Source organism: Rhea pennata, chromosome 1, assembly GCF_028389875.1.
Source record: "Rhea pennata isolate bPtePen1 chromosome 1, bPtePen1.pri, whole genome shotgun sequence".
Lineage (NCBI taxonomy): Eukaryota > Metazoa > Chordata > Aves > Rheiformes > Rheidae > Rhea > Rhea pennata.
In genome coordinates, this window is record NC_084663.1 from 62,587,650 (window position 1) to 62,603,065 (window position 15,416).

The window sequence follows — 15,416 nt, forward strand, 5'->3', positions numbered from 1 at the left end:
CAGTCCAGCTGTTTGAGAGAGCAGATGCAATTCTATCCCTCTCAGCAGAGCTGTCCCTGCTTGTGCCCAACAAATTGTCTTGTCTTTCTCTCTCTCTTTCTCTAGTAGATTTGTCATAATACATAAAACATTCCAGGAAAGGGACACTTCTATCTCTGACATTTTTTCTTTTTCACACATTCAAGGGATTATGTCTCACAATTTGGCTTCAAAGAAGTTCCATTAGCGAACTTGAAGGGAAGATAAACCTATGTTTTTATTTAACCAAAGAATTTTTTTGAAGAGAGAGAGAAAGAGACCCCCACCCCCGGACATTTCAGGCATAGGACTAAGTCACAACTGTCAGGCAATAGTGCTAAGCTATGGAATTCCATCGTTCTTTTGTCTTCTTTTTCTTTTTCTCTCTCGAGTTTCTATCATTGTTTTGAGTAGCTAGCTTGATGAGCAGAGAAATTCACACTAAATATTGCTGCTATCCTAAACTTTAGGGGATGTCAAAAACTTTATTCTTCTCTCATTACTGTTCTCTTTGATTAAAATGTGTCAGTGGCAAAAATGCAGTGTTGTAATTGTGAGCTGCGTAGTGGGGATAAGCTTCTGGATGCTCTGCATGCTTCTGTAGTGTCTCCTTCTCTGGGGTAGGGTGCTGGTTTTGTTCTGTGTTCAGACTGAGAACAGTGCTGCAATGGGCAGCTTATGTGTTTTTCCATGCCTTGGTAATCAGCCCAACAGTGAGATCTGCAGTGCTGCCTATGGGCCAAATTCTGCATTCCTGTATGCAAGGTCTGAATAAATAATTTTTGTTCAGGGCAGGCAACATACAAGGGAAAATGTTGAGAAGGGAATTATTTCTTCCTTCCTGCTGACATTGCTGTGTCTGCTGGGATCCCATTTCCCATGGGAGCTTCAGAGCAGTGGATCTGCAGTTCTGGATATTCACCCATGTCATCACCCTGTCCCTGGGTTTCCCAGGCTTTTCTGTGAAGAGCGCCTGTGTCCAACATTATTTTACAGCAGTGGCCAAAGCCATTGTGGTAGCTACTGTGATAAACTGTAGCGTTTGGGCTCCTGGCTGGAGTACTGATTTTGAAGAGCAATGTTCTCCATGCTGGTCCCTGTCCCAGTAATACCTCTTTCCCACAGTCCAGGAATGTCAGTACTTCAGAGTGACACCACCACATACGTTAGTGCACTCATCTCCCACGCCAAGAACCAGCAGCAGGGCCCAGCACTGGGACAGGCCGATTGGTGTAAGCCTGGGTAGCCTTCAGATCAGAACCAAGGGCTCTGTGCTGAACATAGTCTGCCCATGACAAAATTAAATTTGGGGGTGCCCCCCCCTCCCCGTAGTGAAATTAGTCCCCTGTACAAAGCTGCTCATGCATGCAAAGGTTTGCAGAATCAGACCCTAGGTAAGCAAGGCTGAGCTCTACATGCGTCAAATGGTTCTGGCGGAAAGACACATTTTACAGCATTTACACGAATCAGGAGTGAAATTTGAATGGTAAATTAGCGTGATTCTTCAGAAGTCTTATGAAGCATACTATGAGGCTTTGCTTTCTGCATTTATAGTTTGAAACTCCTGTTTCTCATTTACGGGTTAGCTTTGTCCTTCCACTTTTAGCAGTGCTGCTATAACAGACTCTTCTTATGTGTTTGAAGATAAAGTTTTTGTTTTAAATCTTTTGCTTATCATAGTTAATCTAAGAAAGGCAATACTAAAGGTATATTTTTTTCCAAAAATGATATTTTTTACTGCACTGATAAATATTGTGACATCTCTGTTCTTAACTCTTTAGCTGTGAGGGGAACTGTGTGCAGATTCACACAAACCTTGTAAATACTTGTGTGTACTTCTGACAGCCAGGGATTTTTTTTTCTTTCTTTAAAACAAGGTTTCCTCTTTGAAACAAAAAGCAGTGGGCAAAATGCTCAGAGCAAAAGAAAAGTTTATCCCACTTTCAGAACATAGCCAAGGAGTTTTTGCAGTGCTGGCATAGAGTTAATATTTAATGCAGATGTGTTTTGCTTTTTTTTCAGGAAATTATTTGGAAAGAAATAAGAAAGTTAGAAAAGCTTTGGTCTGGAATTCTGATCAGAAATGTTACTCATCTATTATATGGCACCTCTGATTTATTATTCTTATTTTTTTAATATTGGCTTGTTCTAGGCTTGCTTGCCTGAGTTCTAGGTTAGTCTGTAGGTGTTCTGGGCTCGCCTGCTGCTCTAGAACCACTGACTCCTTTGGAAGCAAACCCTCCTGATCAGGATTCTGGATTCTGATTGCTATAAAAGGTATTCCCGAATATTGCGGAATACCTTCAGTTTTTTAAAGAAGGATTTAGATACACTTATATTACGCAAACTGTGACCTAATGGCAATAATTACCTCAAATGTGGGCATTCATCCTGGTTTTAGCCTTTTTGAAAACATGTAGCCAGCTTGAACTTTGATTCAAAGACTATAAACTCTGTACGGGCGGAATAATGATAAATGCCCACCCTGGTCATTGTTGCTTGAGTGAATTCTGAAGACAGTGAATCTTTAAAAAGAAAAATTAAACCAAGGAATAGATTACTCTTTTATGTATTTTAATCAATTGTGATGTTAAAATGCACATGTAAGTATATATGTTTATAGCTACTGTAAAATGCTTTGGCCTTCTAGAAGATATTTAATGAGTCACATTTTAAACCAATATGAACTGAATAATAGACTGTGGCTACTTAAACAGTTTTCTGGCTACATTTTATAGTTATTACAGTGTTTTATAGTTTACATTTAAACTGGTACTTTTTAAGGGAAATCTTGTGTTTGTAAGTGACACCTTCAAAAACTCGATACAGCTGCCTCTTTTTAATTTTGCCCTTTAAAATGGAAAAGTACAAGTGTGTCTTTAATATGTATATTCTGTTTTGAGATATAACATAGTGTTGGAAAGTCAATCCAGATCAAGTAATCCGCCGTATTCTAAAGTCTGGTCGAAAAAAAACACTCCACCCGCTTTGAAGTCTTAGCACGTATAGTCCAATAGATGAGCTATTTGTTTGCTTGTTTGAATAACGTACTCTATCAAAGCTCCTTGAGTTGAAGCAAGGAGCACAGTACTTCTAGATCCACTGTTCTATGTATGCTCCTCATCTGGATGAAGATACCCATGTATGGAGAATGAAGGATATTCGAAGGAAGGAATGTATCGTACTGTTGATAACTCATTGGCTGATTGATTGATTCCTGAGTTAGTGAATGCCTGTTTTATTTTGGGTTTTTTGTGTGTGTGACAGCCACTCAGAGGCAATGCTGTAATTTGGCTTTCATCTGTTCACCCCTTTATTACAAATGATGCTTACCACCCCAAAAGTGTTTTGAACCAGTAAACGAAATACAAAGTTCATCGACCATCTCCTTGTCAGCTTCGTTTTCTTAGCCAATGTCAGTTCCCATCAATGCTGTTTCCTTGCTGTTGTAAGTTACCGTGTATTTTACATTTTGATGTATCACATTATGTCCCTCCCTGGTCTCGCTTAGCCATGAGTACTTGTCTAGCTTTGTCTTCATTTTCTTTCACTTGGGTAACCAATGAACAAGGTATAAAAGTCTGCTGGGCAAAATGGTACTTTTAGTTCATGAAAATACAGGAACTGGCATTCAAAAGAAAAAAATCTATCTGAAGAGCTGAATTCAGCTGTGGGGCTTGGGTACTCTCAGGAAGGCTCCTTGCATTTTTCTGTCGTGCCTGACACAGCTGTATCAGTGAGCTTAGGAGCAGAGGCAGCAAAAGCGAGGGGTCGGTGCTGCTTTGCAGATGGGCTCCTGTGCTGCTCCCAGTACAACCAGTGGCCCGGAGGTCGGGCCAGGGCAGTCAGGCCAGCCTCCGGGTCAGCCTCCGGGCCAGCCTCCTGCCTTCCCTCCCTCCATCCCCGGCTGCGCCACCTGCCCTGTAATCCACATTACCAAAGCGATAACTTATCAGATGACAGCGAGGGCCTGGGAGCAGCACTTGGGCAAACTGGAAAACCTCCGCCCTCTTCGTAGCGCCCAGTCACCTAATCACAGCGCCCGCCTGCTCTTTCCTTACTACGGGGAGGGAGGTCAGACCTGGAAATGCCAGCACGCTCAAACGAAGGAGCGCGGCAGTCTTTTCGAACACTTTGCCTTGGACCTTGCTGAGCAAGAAGGGGTTTCCAGCACTGGCTCTGCGCATCCCGTAGAAGCCGAATGGTTACATATAGCACCTCTGCCCTCAGAAAGGAAATCAAACGCTTCTGCAATGCTTCCACCTGGTGTGGTTACATACAACACTTCTGGCCTTCCTTTCCCCCCCCCCCCTTTATTTCTTATGCTTTGGGGGTTTTGTTTCGTTTGGTTTTGTTCTGTATTCTTCTTGAAATGAAGCTTCCATGGATATTCCAGGGCACAACCATTTCGGGTGTGAAAAGGATCTCCTCATCCCATGTTTCACCGACAAAGACGACAAGGCATTTTGGGTACCAGATTCTACTTGGGCAGAATCAGAATGTAGCCTGTATCTTTTATACCAAATCAAATTTCTGAAAGGAGAGGAAGTGTAATTAATAGCTTTATTAAAGGAGTGTGTGAGAGAGCGAGAGTAAGAGAGGGAGAGAGAAAGAGAGAAGAAAGAGGGGCATCTAGGAAGTTGAAGAGTCTAGACTTCAGGTAGTTAAAAATGAGCCAACAGGTGAAACATTTTTCATGAATAGCAAAATTCTTTTAAAAAACAGAGGGGGGAACTGGAGGGAATGTTTTATACCTTTTGACTGCCCACAGACCCAGTGTACTTGGGATGGAAAGTGGAAGTTAACACGCCCTATACCAAATTTTTTTATGGGGGGGTGGGTGGTTGGAGGAAAAAGCTGTGAATTACTATCACAATTGCAAGGGAAAAGATGCCCCTGCCCCAGCTCTGTATCTTGAATGGTTCTTTCTCTACAGTATCATCTCAGCCCAGTAACCCCACGAAAGCCCTGAGCCGTTGTGTTCCTTCACTGTATGGTTTCTGTAATAAGAGTGTTAATCTTTGTGAAAATTATTGTGTGCAACAGTATTTTCTCGTATACTGCTTTTTTCCTATGTGACTTGTCCCTTTCCTTTTTTTTTTCTTTTTTGTTTGTTTCTTTTTCCTTTTCTCTCTTTTTTTTTTTCTTTTGGTAAATATGTCTTTCTTCTTTTGAAAAGAAAACAAAAACAAACTGATGTGTTGTAGACCTATATGTAACCTATTCCTTAGTCTCATATTATAGGTATGTTATAAGAATGGATATTTTACTTGGCTTTAGAATGTTTTACAAGAAAACTAATTCTTAACCAATCAAGTTCTTGCTACTAAAAAAAAATGCTTGTGTTTTTCATCATGACGTTGTGTGCTTCTAATTAATAATCATTTTCGTTGTAGAAAAATGGAGTGAATTTATATTAGTCTTGGAAACTAATAATAGCATTGTAAATTTATGAGATGATTTTAACAGAAAATACATTATAGAAGAATATAGTTATTTTAATTGTAATATTACTAACTGTAGGGTGAGAAAGGAGGTCCCGTTGTGGTGAACTATGTTATAGCTTGTTATTCACGGTTTCTTTTTGATCATTTTTTCGGTCTCTGAGGTGAAACGAGTTATTAATCAGAATTTGTAAACTCACATATGCATATTGTATATGTGTAGAAATGTAATCACACTTTGTCTTGGAATTACATTAAACTGTTTTAAGTCACTGCAAAGCTTGTGTGTCTGAATGCCTTCTAACTAGTTAAAGTTTGGTCTGAATATTTGGTCGGTTTTCAATTATTATTGTTTAACCACCTGAGTCTATTTGAAAAACACCAGTAATAGTGTCATTAATAATAAATAAATTGCTTCCCTTTGAAGTGACATTTTTAGATTTCTGAGACTAATAATTTTTTTTCCAGTACAGAAGAGCATCTGTGTTCAGATCTGAGCTTCGCAAAAATACAGCAGGGTACTCAGAGCTGCAATTTTAGTTCAGATCCATTTAGAGTTCCCTAGTACTTCCTGTTATGCTGACTAAAGTGGGGGGATCAGTCACAAATATCAATCATCTGTTTCTTCTTTTTATTATGCCAGAACCTTACTTCATTTGTTCCCTTTCATTTCCTTGGCAAGTCCCAGCTGACCTTTGGAAAGTTTATCTAGACATTAAAATGCTTAAACAACTGCCTGTTGCTGGTAGCAATAGTTGTTCTTTAGGCTGTGCTTGATTTTCACGGCTAGATGCATTCAGGACTAAGTTGGAGAGAGGTCTGTAAAGGATGTCCTGTTACATGGTATCACCTTGGAGAAGACAAATGGCTCCTCAATACCTGCTCCTAATGGTAGTGGAACAAGACCTACCTGTTTTCGTTGCTGATTTTTCTCAATGTAGTGACCCATTTGCAAGCTACTGGGTTTCCTGGTCTACAGAATTCATCTTGTCAACTCAATCTCTATTCCAGTGGATGGTTGGAGGATTTGTAATGGTTTATACTGTAGCAACTACAGTATGGGGCTACACTTTGCATTTTACATTTGATGAATGCATTATACAAATGTGATAATTGCTTGATAGAACTGCACGACACTGCCACGCAATGGATTTGCATCAGTAATTAAATCTTGAGGTAAAACAGGAAGCATATTTTAACAGTGACTGCCTGTAGTAAATCAAAGACCCTCATTTCCATGGCTGGCAGCCTGGGCTTGGTTGCTAGCATTCTGTTTCAGGAATTTCTAGAACATCTAATGAGTGTTGCAGCAGTTGTGGCTGTGAATATCTAGGTAGACATTGAAACTTCTGGTAACAGGAGGTTATGAGGCCATTCTCCTAGCTGTCTTACACTGGCTAAGACCCCAATGCAGCAAAAGCAGTTAAGAATCTAATGCCTATGCCTATTCAACCCGCCAGTTAAATTTGTGTTTAATTTGAAATCATCTGTCCTATCAAACTTCACACTTTTTCAAAATAAGCTAACAGGTAATTGCATGTTCAGGTGCTTTACTGGAAATGGAGAGCTTACTGGTCCCTGATACAAGGAAGAGACTTTAATGAATGATCTAATCTCAGAAACAGCTGTAAATCCAGAAGAGTGAGATGAACTAGTGTAGAGTTTCCCCATGTTTGAATTGTGTTACACTATCCTTTCTTTTAAGAAAATGTAATTATGAAATGGTAAAAAATATTTGTCCTTCTGTAGTCTGAGACAAAGGCAAATTAAAGATACATTTAAGTTGAAGAATGTGATTTCTTACACTTTTTCCCAGGAGAGAAAAAGAGTTTCTCAATTTAAGTGAGGCTGTTTCTAATGGAATCTTTGATGACTCCCAAGAGGAAATGATGGGATTTTTCAGCCAGCAGATAAAAGGGTGAAATCAATGACCCTATCAGTGATCCAAATCTGGCCCTTACACAGCCCAACACCAAGGAATAGTATGCAAGCACCTTAGTTTCCCAGGTTTCTCCTTGGAGCAGTTATTTATTTGCATACTCAACTGTAAATACGCCTGAGCTCATCTAAAACTAACTTGGTAGGAATGATACTGAAATCCAAGGAAGCTTTGGCTTAGAGTAGCAGAAAGCTAGGCTTTTTGCACACTTCTGTTAATACTGCTAGTCACAATTCATTCTGCATTGCTGTGAGCTCACTCAAAAATAGTAAGCACAGCATGCACAAGGGCTAAAATGCATGGCAGGGCTGAAACACCTCAGTTCACTTTGGAGCTGGAATCAAATGTGTGACTGTGGTACCACAGAACTAGCAAATGCGGGGCTGAGCCAGAGAAGTGACTCCTGGAGCCACAAACTAGCTGGAGCTTTGGTAACTGCTGCACCTGCAGAGCGCTGAGGCTGAGCAGCTGCTACGAAGGCCTGCCTCCAACTTTGAGTTAGGCAAGCACTTTCTAGAGGCAAAAAGGAATCTCAGTCACTCCTCTGAAAATGTTTATCTGAGCAAAACCTGTTTATTCAAGGTGGGAATGGCTCTTACCCAAATTTGGGGTGTGGAAGGGAGCAGGCATACGAACAGGGCATACACATATCAGTATATCTAATCCTGGCGCATCATGCTTTCCAATGCAGAGACTATGTTTTTGTACTTGAGCATCTAAGGCTTGGCATCTACTTTCACATTTAAACATATGAAGAGAACTTACCTGATTTCCAAAATTACTTGGCAGTTCTCGTTCCAATTGGAGAAGGGGACAGGGAGAGGAGGGGGAACAATCCTGCTCCTTGAAACTCAGATTGTTGCTCTTTAAGTCACCTACTTGTGTTAGAACTTCACAGTAAATCCATGCTGAAACTGTGGGCATGAAGTTCATAAATTCTCGGTTCTTCACTTTCTTATTTTTGCAAGCCATTCCATGTTATTATTCCTGTCAGCCTCTGGCAAACACGCCTGCATCAGCGTTTCCTGTAATGCAGTTCTCCTTTATGTTTTCTACTGTGAGATTGTTGTGTAAATCATGAGCAATAAAGACTGTTATTTAAGGGCTCCTACACTGCACTGTATATCAAAGTCTGTGTTATTCAGGGATTTTGCTCAAAGGGAAGCAGCCACGGGCAGAGCTTGATGCACAGATCCTGATGCACGCTAAAACCAGTTTGTCAAGGCAATGTACTGGGACAGGAATGAGCTTCTTCAAGGCACTACTGCCATCTCTCCTGTGCCAGCCAAGCAGTGTTCAGGGGCCTACCACAAACCACGGTGCAGCACTCCATCCCTGGAGAGACTTGTCACTTGCCTACACACACTATATTCATTCTGTAACAAGGTCCAAGGAAAAGGCTCACTAAACAGCTTAAATATGCTTAATTTCAGGCTGCACTGGTGCACAGGCCTTACTGAACACACTGGGACACGTGATTTGGAGGTGCAAGAGGCCACGAGTCCAGTAGGCATCCAGAACACTTTTCATTTTTATTCAGACAAGCATACTGCCTTGGTTATATGTACTTGTTAAACACTATAAAGTCACTTGAGTCCCCTTTCTTATGTCTAAGCTAAAAAAGAAAAAACTTGTAATAGTTTCACATACACACACACACACAAAAAAAAAAAAAAAAAAAAAAAAAAAAAAAAAAAAGCTATGGCTGAAAAGAAACAAAACAACATGACTGGACCTTGGGACAGAAATTCATGTCCTTTCCAGACAGGTACAGTCTGAAAAATCACAAGGAATAATTCACATACAGACAGAAAAAGAGCAAGGCTAATCTTACTTCTTCTCATCCAGAATAATATGCTAATGCCCTCACCACTTCTTCAGACTACTGTGCTCCCCTATAGGTTAGGGTTTTGGTCACAGCTCTGCCATGGACTTCCTTTGCTGCCCCTAAAAAGCTCACTTCAGATCTCTGAGCCTGTTTATTCACAGCCAAATCCCCCTTTTCTGCCTACTTCAGACAGCAAGAAATAGCCTTCTCCTGAGTAATCATAGGAATAATAATAATAATTTTTAAAAAGACTGGAAAAAATCCCAACAGGTATTGATGAAATTTTGACAGTACTTAAACTGTATATGCCAGATATTTGTCTAACCTGGTCTTAAAAACTGTCCGTGATGCAGAGTCCCCAGACTGCAGAGCTCCGCTTTGCTTTGTGACAACGAGTCCATGCTGCTTTGCTATTGAGGTCTCTCTCTTTCTTTATCCCTGCCTTTCCTTGCCTCAGTGTGGCCCCCTCCTATTTTTAATGACCCTTGTCTGGCACCATCCCATTTCCTCACCTCTCCCCGTGCTGCCTTTATTTTCTCTCAATATTGTTTTGACCCCAGCATGTGTGTGCATATTTTAGCAGGCTGTATAAAAGTGGTGGGGGTGTGAGGAGGGATAGTACAGCTCGGATAAGGCAACAGTATGTAGTGGAGGGTGACAGTAAAAGCAAATCCCATTATCCCATTATGGTTTTTCTTTTCTTTTTTTTTTTTTTTAGGCTTTAAATAATATTATAAATAGCTGTGTTTGTATTATGGTACGGCCTGGAGACTCTGAAAAAAATGGCTCACTGTTCAGCTTTGTGATAAACACCTCTTGTGCCATGTTTGTTTGAACTCTTCATGTACCTGCACCCCACTAATGATAAAACATTGACGAGGAGAAGCAAAGCAGCTGAGACTCTTTTCCCCACATCTGTGCAATGCCCCCCTCCGACTCCTAAAGCTGTGTCTCTTGCTCCAGTCTGTGTCATCCTGTCCACCCCCCTCCCTTTCAGCTGCTTGCTAAAATATGGAAATGAGGTGCACAACTTGGACAGATAAAACAAAGAAGGCAAAAAAAAGACTGTGTGAAGGGAAGGGCTGTATATGACGTGAGAGGTCCTGGTATTACTGAAAAGATGTATAAACAGAGGTGGAAATGTTCTGACCCAAGATATGGAAGGAAATGAACGAGAACTAAGTGAAAACCATGTACTGGCTTAAGAGGAACAGAAGAAAGAGTGATGTAGATGTGAAAGAGAGAAAAAAGAGGATTTTGCAGAGGCAATGAGCTCCCAGCTCCCACTGCTTTTATTGAAGAACAGAGGATTGGTGGGTGCTCAAACCATTGAAAAAAATCAGGTCCTCTCTGAAGCAGCCCAGTCTCTGGAGTCCTTTCAAGCAATAGATACTGTAAAGGGAGCAGGGAATGGGCATCTGTGTTTTTGCTCACTACTTCCGAGATTTGTTTAACCCATGATCCTGTTGCCACATCACCTTTGGGCATGAGCACCAAAGAATTATTACTTGTGGTTATTGACACTAACAGCTTTGAGGCATTTCAAGGAAGGCTTAAATATGCCTTTAAAAGTGAACAGTATCTCAGGTTGCAAAGAGTAGGACAAAAATCATGAAGGCAAGGGAGCAGCCTGATTCAGAGCACAAGACGATTGCCAGCTGGCATATATTAAAAAAAAAAAAAAAAAAAAAAGGGGGGGGGGGAAGGAAAAGTGATGTCATTACAATTTTAGCCTGGTGTAATTAATGTATGTCTGTCCAATGTTGGGCCTTGTCCACCTTCATCGCAGCCCAGGTGTTTGCAGCGTGGCTGGGGAGTAACTGACGTTGCATGGCCAACATTTGGGCTTGAAGTCAGACCCATTTTTTAATTCTTTTTTCCCCTCCACTTACGTTTAAAAAAAAAAAAAATCTTCCTGTGTGATGCAGTGTCAACACATTCCCGTGAGTTTTGCAGAATAAAGCCCAATGCCTCAAAGCCCGCTGTCGGCGGGCCTGAGGGAACAGCAAGCCTTGTAAGGACACAAACAACATGTTGCTGTGGGATATGCCGGAATCACGTTACAGACGTATTAATACAGCCGGGCGAGCCGCAGCTTCCCGCTTTCCCTGCCAGAGCTTCCCAACTGGACGCGGGGCGTGCACCCGCCCCCGCATCACCCCGAATCCGGGTATGTTTTAGGTATATTAGGTTCCGGCTAAATACACGCATTATACGGAGGTAAAGGAGGGCAGGGAGCGCCCGGCGAGGCCCCCGGCAGCCCCGCGCCGCGGCCGACAGAGGGCGCCCGGCGCCCGCAGTGCCCCGTGCCGGCGTCGCGCTCCCTCCCGCCCCGGGGGCCAGCGCCAGAGAGAGACCCAGAGCAGAGAGGTTCGGTATCGTGCCCCTCCAAGGTCTGTAAAGAAGTGGCTGGAAGCAGAATATGCTGTACTTAGCGTTAGGCAGGTGAGGCTTAACCCCAGACACCTGTGCTCTGAAGACCTGAGCAAGAGCCACCGAAGGAGATCCGCAGGCTGCCTTCTGCTGCGCCCGGTGCTGAGGGACGCTGCAACCTTGGGGAGACACTCAGCGCTTAGGAGGAAATTAGTCAGGTGTGAATCGCCCGAGAGTTTTCTCAAAATGGTACAAAGCAGCAACCAGAAGAAAAAAAAAAATCTGTCTTTGATCCTCTTTTTTTCACAGAGCAAAGAAGAAAATGAGATTCAAGACGGAGGCCCCCCCCCAAAAAAAAAGAAAGAAAAAAAGCAATATGAAAACTTGGAATCAGAGCTTGTTAATTTAGCATGCTGAAAAAGAAAGTCCTCGAGTGCAGGTATAGAACCAGTATATGTTTTCAGGAAAGAAAAATCAAGGAATTTTAAAATCCTTTATTTATGTTGTTGTTTGATTGCATTTAAGTGGCATTGAAAAGTTAGTCACGGCCAGTGTTTTCTACTAGACATTGTGCAAACATAGGAAAAAAATTTGCACTAGATTACATTTAGGTTCTCAGTACAATGGAAGTATTCAAATGCACTGATCTGAAAGCAGGCTGAGAAACCTTGCAGCACATTATTGAATTATTTGCCCTGAAACAGCAGTAGTAGAAGAATTAAAAGAATGCAAAGATATGGACAATTATAAAGAAATGTTCAAAGAGCTCACTTAAAATAGTTGGGACTAGATAGAGGTAAAGGAAGTGCAAGCAGAATGTTCACTCAACACTCAAGTAATGATATCACTGATCCTTTTCTTTGTAAGGAGTCAAAGATCCTGAAATACCTACCTTTGATCACAGGGCTTACCTCTGATCACAGGGAACAGCACTGTGCAGAGAGTTTTATAATACCTCAGTTGGATATCAAATGCGTAACAGGTCTGACACCTCCAGCGTCTGACACGAGCATTGATTGCAATGTTCCCATCAAGCTGACAGTACTACTTGTACCTAAAATCTATGGGCAAAAAGTTGTGGGGTACATTCACCCATTTCAGTTGTCCTTTAAAAAATATCAGGACTCCTGTGGCTCCTTAAATCCATTGCTTTCCAGAGGCTCCTGGCTGCAGTAATGAAGAATATCACCTCTCAGAAAGGTAGGGATCCCCCCCCCCAAGATACTTCACCTCAGTTGCAAAACCAGCATCCTGATATTCAGCTCTGAGAAGAAACCAGGCTGGAGAAGGGTGTCCATTTTGTCTTTCCTCCTTACCGCTTTCAGAGGTTTCAAAGGAGTCAGGGCTTTCACCATGAAATACTCCAATGTTTTAAGTTATGTGCAGGTGCTGGGAGAGCCAATGATCTGCTGTGCAGAGAAGGAGTAACTGATAAGTAATTTCTGAGAAACAGTGTGCTGCTTACAACATAAACAATGCTTGGGTCCTTTCATAGTGTTTTATTACTCCTTATGTTTAATGAAGACTTTGGGAGAATTTTCCTGTCACCGTTTTTGCCATTTATGACCGTACTTCACTAGAAGTGGAGGTTACAGAGAAAGGATTGGGCTTTTTTTTAAGAGATTTTGATGGGGCATGTGCCTCTTTGCTCTCTGACTACAGGGTCACAGAAAAATGCACACATTCACTGTGAAGTTCAGTTTTCTGTGGCTGCTTTCTCTCTCATTTTTCTTTTTTCTTCTTTTTACATTTTCCCCTCATCCTCGCTTTCCTCGTTACATCTAAGCAGAGTTAACGATGGTCCTAATCGGTCTGCACTGAGCTTTCTGTTATGCGAGTCAACCAACTTGCTTGCCCTGGGCACTGTATTTACTCTCTGGACTGTGAAGCAGTTGTTCTTACCTTTACTTTATTATGGCCCCTGTCTCCATCTATTAATAGGTCTCCCCAGCAAAGGGCACTTGAAATATGTTGCTGAATGCAGTAATGATCATTTGAAACCAATTCTGCTGCATCTACCTTCTGTACAGTGCAACATATGTTTTCCCTTTTCTCTCTGTGGCCTGGCATATGCTTTTTGTATGGGCTCACACAATAGGTTACCCTGGCAGGACAGCCTTAGGATTTGTTCGTTTTCTGGTGGGTAAACTGTGATTCCCCCCCCCCCCCCCATGACTTGAAGGAGAATCTGTTTTAATTCTCTGGGAATCATACACAAAGAGAATCTGGCATAATGCAAAAGAGCCACAGCGGTCACAGTGAAACTGCACACAACGTGATAGGGACCTGTCACACTTTAAGAAACCCTGCAACTCCTCTGAAGAAATCAATGCACTGATGCTGCTCTCCTGCTGAGGAGTCCCTCTGATCACACTGAGCATCCAAAAAAGTGAAGAGAATGAGTGTGACATACCATTTACACCTCCAGGGAAATGCAATCATAAACTCTGATCTGATGCTAATTGATGCCAATGAAAAGACTAGAACAGACTTTGGAGCGGACCTGCAGGTAAGGACAAACGGTGCCATTCGAACCTGGCTGCTGCTAGCAACAGAGGAAGATATTGTGGTATCACCAATCATGGTATCTCACTCGTCCTTCACTTCTTGGACAATCTGGTCTTTCCTGAGGCCACAATCTGTCTCTTTGCAGCAGACTAACACACAGTGGAGGTACCAAGGTGGTACTCTAGGCCAACAGCTTCTCATAGCTCGCTCTCTTGTCCTCTGTTCTCCCAGAAACCAGCTTCATATATGTAATAGCTCTACAGTGCTCTGCAAGGGAGAGAAAGAAGCACATCTAGGGAAAAGGAAGGATCATACCTTGCCTCAAACCCTTCCTCTAAATCTCTCCAGGAAGCAAAAGAAGATGTGCTACTCTCTGCAGGAGATCAGGGCAGAGATATTCAGAGAAGAGTAGAGTCAGGAAGCAACAAAGGCAGTACAGTGGAGCAAAAAACTAGTATTAATTTTGCCCAAAAGAATGTGCCAAGTAATTACAGGCTGGCTAGCCTTATCTCAGTTCCAAGAAAAATCAAGGAAATGCTTGTATGAAATTCAATTGAGAAAATTAAAGAATATGATTAATGCCACTGACGTAGTTTTGTAGTAACTGGAAGCAGACTTGTCAAACCAACCTAATTTTGTGCTTTGATGGGACTACATTTTTGGCTGACAAAGGTAACTACATAGGGATAATGTACTAAAACTGTCAAATACATGAGTAAGTACTGCATTTTGATTTTAAAAAATAACGCTAAGTAGTATCAATAATGCTTTTGTGAACTGCAATGAGGATAGGCCAACTGACAGATCTCAAAAAGTCAGTGAGGCTCATGGAGATTAGAACTACTTCTGAAGCTCTTTAACAATTTAATCCATGATCTACATGGATATAAAATCACTATTGATAACAACAGGGGTTGGTAATGATTAGCAGAACAAAAGACAATGATGAAGACAGTCATGCAGAATGATGTGTCACACTGATAGTAAAGGGCTAGTTCATCCGGAAAGATACTTGGAAGTGTTGAGTAACAGTAGATTGGGAAGTTTTGGCTTAGTGTGTGCACTGGCAAGTCTGAAGCATCCAGTATTTTCAGAGGAGATTGCTTTTGATTCTGAAGGCATAAAGAGCCTTTCTTAGATCAAGGGGCAGGTAGTATAAGGCTGTTCAGGACACAAGCCCTCCAAGACCCGATTACTCTCTGACTCCTTCTTGGGCTTCCTACACAGCAGAGAGCTTTTCCCTCTGCAGAAGAGCCACTGAGCAGCATTTCCAGTTGGTGGCATGGAGAGCCATCAGCTGCCTGCA